General features: G+C 38.4%; 1 pseudogene; it reads right to left on the bottom strand.

Moving 5' to 3' along the window:
• Window positions 1-4365: 4365 nt before the first annotated feature.
• On the bottom strand, window positions 4366-6394 carry LOC104868851 (annotated as a pseudogene).
• Window positions 6395-6768: the final 374 nt, after the last annotated feature.

Raw genomic sequence — 6768 nt, 5'->3', positions numbered from 1 at the left:
AAATTAAATATCTTTTTGTTTTGTTTTGTTTTGCTTTGTTTTTTGGTACTGGGGATTGAACTCGGGTCCTTGCGCTTGCAAGGCAGGGCACCGAACCGCTGAGCTAAATCCTCAGCCCCTTAAATTAAATATATTTGTATTGAGCAAAATGATGGCTTCTTACAGAAGCCTGAAATCTGTGGTTATGTTACCATATGTGGGAAGAAAGAATTTTGCAGATTTGATTAAGAGCCATAGAAAGGTTATTTTAGATTTTCTAGTTGAGCCACATCTAACCATATGAGCTTCTATTGTGTCAGAAAGATTCACCATCAGAGAGATTTGTGGAGTTGTGACTGATTTTGACAGTGGAAGAGAAAGCCAGAGCCAAGGAAATGAGAAGGGTAGATCTAGAAGTTAAAAATGTCAGTGAAATGAGTAATCCCACAGAGACTAGAAAGGAATCAGTCCTGCCAGCCCTTTATTTGTAGCTCAGTGGGAGACATACTAGACTTTAGGCTTCCATTACCATAAATAATAAATTTGTGTTGGCTTAAGCCACTAAGTTTGTAATAATTACAGCAACAAAATATAGGCAAATACAGTACAAGTGATTGATAATAGATAAAATGATAGATTAAAAATAAGAAATAGAAATAATATTGACTCTTCTGTTAGTTTTCCATTATTGTGACACAATACCTGGGAAAAACAACTTAAAGAAAAAATTTATTATTACAGTTTCAAAGGCTTCATTCCATAGTCAGCTGGCCCCACTGCTTTTAGGCCTGTGTTGAGGCAGAAACATCATGGTAGAAGGGTGTGGCAGAGGAAAGCTGCTCACTTTACGGGAGCCAGGAAGCAGAAAAAGAGAAAGGAAGAGAAGGAGGGTCTAGGGCCAAGATATAGAGACCAAAGGCACTTCCCCATCCTATGACCCACTCCCATCAACTAAGTTCCCCTCCCAATTTCTATCACTTCCCAATAACACCATCAAATGATTAATCCACTAGGGATTAATCCATTGATAAAGTTCAAGCCCTCAGGATCCAATCACCTTGAAAAGCTCCACCTCCAAAATTTGCTGTGTTGTGTTGTGGACAAGCCTTTAACATATGGGCTTTGAGGCAACATTTCAGACCAAAAAAAATAACAAGTTTTATCTTGTCATAACAAGATAGATCTTGTTATTGCAGCAGTAAATTCAAATGGAATATAACATTTAAATGATAGTTCACCTTGATAAAATAATAAAGATTCTAAAGATGAAATTAGAAGCTGTTACTCTAACAAAGTCCTACTTCGTATGATTCAAAGAAAATATAAGCTTACAGAGAAAGACAGTTTTGAATATTGATGTGAGTTCATTCAGTTGGATAGGGCTTATTGCTGAGGAAAGAATATGAACATTAGATAGAAGACAAGAGGAATATCTGAGACCTAGAAGACTATCTGGCATTAAAAAAACAGTTGTGTATTCTTATTGCTTTACAGTTCCTTCAGATCACAAATGCAGAGTAGTTTCTCCCCCCACCTCAAAGTAGACAGCTTGTTTTGGAAGTAGGAAGGTTTAGGAGGAGGTTTGAGATATAATCTGATACCTTGTTTGGACTGAAAAGAAAATGGTATTATAATCAGTGAGAGATGTAGGTTAGAGTCTCCCAGAAAAGGAGTTTCATGCTTCATTTGATATCATCAGGGCTGATAGCCAATCTGCACCTGATGATAAAATATAGAACTCTACTGAACTATAGGAACTATCCAGGTTGACTTAAGAAAATAATCTCTTCTTTCTAGTGTCACACTTCTACCCCAGGGCCCTGAAAAACTCCTCAACCGGCAGCTATAGTACTAAAGTCTGATGTAGTCATTAGACTGATTGTTACATATTTTGAATATTAGTATGGGTATTATATTGAAGAAAGTTGGGCAATATAATAGATGATTGCTCAAGCTCTGTTTGACTCATGTATTTATGTAACACCCAGAGCAGAGTATATATAATCCATTAAAAGAAAATAATGATTTATATTTCTAGATGTAATTTATCTTCAATCAAGCAGAGAAATAGCTACGTTAAATTTACTTCTTAGGAAAAGGCTATTAATTAGCAGCATGGAAAAGCTCCTGGCAGAAGAACTTACTGAAATGCAATGATCTCACAACAGTAGCAGGAACTGGCAAATGCATGTCACTCAGCTTTCTTCTGCCAAATAGTACACTTTCTTGGCACATCAAAAAAATTCTAAAAATGGAATTTACCATGTACAAAACAATGAAAGAATGGAATGCCTTCTCCATTACCACCATATATGGAAGAAATACAGAGATTTTTTTACAGACATATAAATTTTGTTCTGGCAACTAAACTCAATGCCAACATGTGGTAGATAGAGAAACAGATATTTACAATTATCTCACAGAAGTGCATTTCGAAAACTTTTCCATCACCAGTCGTGGAAGGAGAATGTAGGACTGTGTTTTGGTCGTGATCGTATAAAGACAATAGAAAGGAATCCCATCTCCTACACTGTATTTCACCCAGGTATATACATCTGATGCTCTCACCTATGCATTCATATACAAGGTTATGGTTGACTTACTACACTGGCAAGAACTTGAAATTTTCTGTACATATTGGAAAGGTTGCAAGAAATCTATTTCACTTTATTATTCCTTCTATGTCTTCCAAAGCTATGCAAAATTTACTCAATCCACATGTGTATCAAGGCTTCACTCAGGTTTTCTCGTTTCTGTGAAATCTTTGAGAATTCTGGACAGTAAGCTGGAGAAAAAAAGTCAGGACTTAGCTCATAGATCTTGTTCTGTTCTGTGGAAACATTCATCAAAGTATGAAAAAGTGAGAATGCCCCATAATTTTATTGCTCATTCATAGTCTTCCATTAATGATACATTGATTTCTCTTCTGCTGAATGTAGATATGAAAAAAACCACTTACTATTTATTAAAATTTCTGGGATGGGAAATATGTTAAATTGTAAATATGAATTATGAATGTGTATATATAATTTTTTTGTGTAATGTAGAATTTTAACTCTTGTACTTATCAAAGTTGTATTACAATTAGTTGTACACATGCACATATATTTTCTTTATGAGACTGCTTCTTCTGGATAAAGGCTCAGCTTATTCACTTCTGTTTACCAAGAATGTAGGGTTTTCTTGAAATAATTGAATAAGCCCTTGAAGCATATTTTTCTTTTCTTTTCTTATGTAATCAAGCTTTAATAATATGGTTAACAAGAAATTTACACCATTTAGCAAGCACACAAAGACCATGGGTAGGAACTATCAATCCCCAGAGCATTTGTCTTCCCAGCCTGTTTCTGCCTACCTTTGGAACAGTATTGATAGTCACTACATTCAGAGAATCCAGGACTACTGCTTGGACAGACAAATCTTTATTTTAAAAAAATAGCACTTCAAATAATTTAAAAGGGATAACTGTTAAGTGTTCAAACTGTGAAGAAATAGTTGAAAACCTAGAGAGACTCCAAGCTGTGGTCTTCTAACCTCATTCTTTTTCCAGTGCCAAAAATTCACACGTCTCAGTACTCCCACTCCCTTTTCCCCCACTGAGAAGAGGGAAGCAATTGAAAGCAGGAGACCAGATGGAGAAGAAAGTTGCATCTGATCAAAATAAACATTGCCATGTACTTGCTAATACAGGTTTCACTTTATGACCAAATGTATTGCTTCAAAAATTAAAAAGGAGAGAGGGAAGCTGCACGTCTTTAAAAATTGAAATTATTTAGGGAAAAAACACTAAATCTAGCACCTTTAATGGGCAATAGCAACTTTTTTCTTCCAAAGTCAAACACCATCCCAGCTGAGCCTTTGTGCTCAGCTTTTTTCCCCAGCTTTTCAGGAGATATTACCTAAACTTTGTTAAAAGAAAAGAACAAGCTTAAAAATAGACACTGGACTAGCCCAGTCTGTATTTTCAAGTTCACATTCTTCATTTGAAGCATTATATCATGGATCCCCTCCCAACCCCAAGTCTGTTAGTTTTCAAGTTCACAGTAAACTAAACCAGTTTTTCTTTTGATTTTTTTCCTCACTCAGAAAAGCTGTCCCAAAAAAAAGAAAGAAAAGAAAAGCTGTCCACACAGTGGCCATTGACCCTGGAAACTTGAATAGGGCCTTTTCCTAAGAGGCCTGGCCAGAATTACCCAAAGGTTTCTCCTCAATGAGAATCTCTGCTGTCATGCTCTGCAGATAGGAAAAAAAAAAAAAAGGCAAGAAAATAAAAGTACCTCATAAAGGTTTCATGAGGTTCATTTAGATTCACTATGTTCCAAACATGCTGCTGAATGCCACTTGTCTACTTCATATGTTGAAAAGTCTATGGCCTTGGAATAGGTCTCAATTTGAAGAATTGTTATTGGATGCTCCAAAGATCGATGTAATAGCAGTTCCAGTTGGGCTTCTTGTGGAAACTGACTTTCAGATGTGACGCAGAAAGTAGAAGTCACAGGCCAATTGCTGGACGTCAATGCAATCCTCCTTTCAGTAGGCCAAGCATTGCCAGATAAATGCCTTTGCTTCAGGTGTTACTACTGGCTTTCGCAAGAACTGAATTTCTGTAGCTGTAAGAATATTTCTCTTGTAGAATGTCCTGCTGGGACTGGTTGTAGCCAAAAGGATTCCCTTCCATACGGACACTGATAAGGGATCACACCATCAACCAGTCATCAACTTCATTTGAGATCTTTGGTGGTTCTTTCCCAACCACAAAACACTCTAGCAAGTACCAGAACCTTATGAGGTTAGCCCTATGCCATCCACTGAATTATAGCTATCATCGTCCATGATCTTGGAAAGACCAAAATCTATAACTTTAATCTCTCCTCATGCTGTACCATTTACTGAAAGAATATTGCTTGGTATGAGGTCATAGTGTATCATGGGAGGTTTTATTTCATTTAAGTACTTTAAAGCATTCACAATCTGCACGATAATGGATCGGACTTCGTTCTTTGACATCAATTCATGCTATTTCAGTTAGAAGTCCAGATCACTTCCTTCACAGTACTCTAATACTATACAAAAATGAGTCAGTGTCCAGTGAAAAGTAATCATACAGTTTAACTATTCCAGGATGATCTAATTCTTTATGAATATGGTATTCCCTACATGCATGCTTGTGATAATTCTCATCGGTCCGGTTTTTATTTAACTGGTGAATTTTCATAGCCATATATCTTTCCTCTATTAGATCAAATGCCTTGTAAATTTTACTGAAACTTCCTCTATCAAAAGATGTAACAACAAGTATCTGTCATTAAGCATTGCATAATCTTTAAATTGTGAATTATCTTTATTATGTATCCTTTTTAGTTCCCTGATATTTACATTTCTCACCCTTTCTAGTCTTTCCAGCGGGGCTTGGATTTCTGCTCCCTCCTTTTCCAGATGGCCTAATCTGAGTTAGAAGATTTCTTCTTCAAATGTTTCACTTTCAGCTGCATTGGTCTTGCTTTTCTGCTGTTTCTGGTTATTGGTTGCTGGAGGGTCTGGCCCATGACAGGAGGCTTACAATTTGCTAACATTTTCCATTGTCTATCTCTTCCCTCTGAGAATTTGTCCTTTCTTGTTGCTTGATGAGATTCTGGAAAGCATAACCAACTGTCCATTGTTCAGGGAAAGAGGTCCCATGTTCAACAGTGGTAAAGCGGACGAATCTCAGGAGTTCCTGCGTGCCCTTCTCTCTACATGCCATCTTCTCTTGTTCTGACGTTTCTGTAAGGACTTTCCTGCTCATTGTGACACACCTATTTAATCCTCCTTCGTGTTTCTGTAGCATCTTTTGCTGTTCGTCAATTTGCCGTCTTAAGTCACAGTTGGCTCTTAATAAATCATCTTCCGTCTTTTCTAAGCCAGAATTCTTATTGTTTTCCAGTACAGATATTTTTTTCTATTGTGAAGTCAGACTGGGTCTGTCTGTGCTGGATGGAGATCTGCTTTTGGGAGCTGCAGGAGCGCTCGGTGTTGCCAGATCCTGTAGAAGAGGAAGTGTTTTGTTGAGCTGACACAAAAGTGAAGCAGAGGTCAGCTCCCCTTTGTGCTAACTGCTCTGTGTCAAGTAGACCTTTCGCTAGCATCACTGACATTAGAGTTGGTAGAGCTGATTGCTCCTCCCACCCTTCTTCAGAGCACTGTCACATAACCTGAGATGGGTTGCTCTGCTCTCTGTGGCGGTAAGGAATTGGATAAGAAATGTTGGATAAGAAATAAGGATCGCTCAATTGGTGGAATACTTTTGTCAGGGTTGTTTCTTGGGCAGCTTCCCCAGCAAACTCAAAGTAATCAGTAATTTTAGGTCCCCTAGGAGTGCCTTTCCGTTGCCTAGTTTCATGTGGTTCAGCTTTTCTTTTCCAATTTCGCTGGTCATTCTGCTTTTTCTCAGGAGTCTCTACTTCTTTATCAGTCAAGGATCCCAAGCTGCACAAACTCCTTAGAAGACTCAGTATTGAGTGGCCCCTTACTAACTCCGACTCCAGTAAACCTGGTTTCTAATAATTCCTGACGTCGTGAGTTCAATCTATGCAATTCTTACATCATTTCTACTGCTGCATTTCCTGCTCCACGCTCCTCCCTGAGCGGCTCATCTCCGGCCTAGCAGCCAGCTGCTCTGGATCTTCCCTTGGGTAGGCCGGGGGCGGAGCCCGGGCCTTAAATGAGCGCTGCAACTTCCCGGCCCCGGGCAACTTTAGACCTGCCCCTGCCGGGCTCCACCAGAAGGCAGGGGGAGGGAGAGGGGGACGG

This window comes from Fukomys damarensis, unplaced genomic scaffold (genome assembly GCF_012274545.1).
Source record: "Fukomys damarensis isolate Sample0158 unplaced genomic scaffold, DMR_v1.0_HiC HiC_scaffold_38, whole genome shotgun sequence".
Classification (NCBI taxonomy): Eukaryota; Metazoa; Chordata; class Mammalia; order Rodentia; family Bathyergidae; genus Fukomys; species Fukomys damarensis.
Note: the sequence above shows the minus strand (reverse complement) of the source record. Positions and strands in the feature narration are given on the sequence as shown.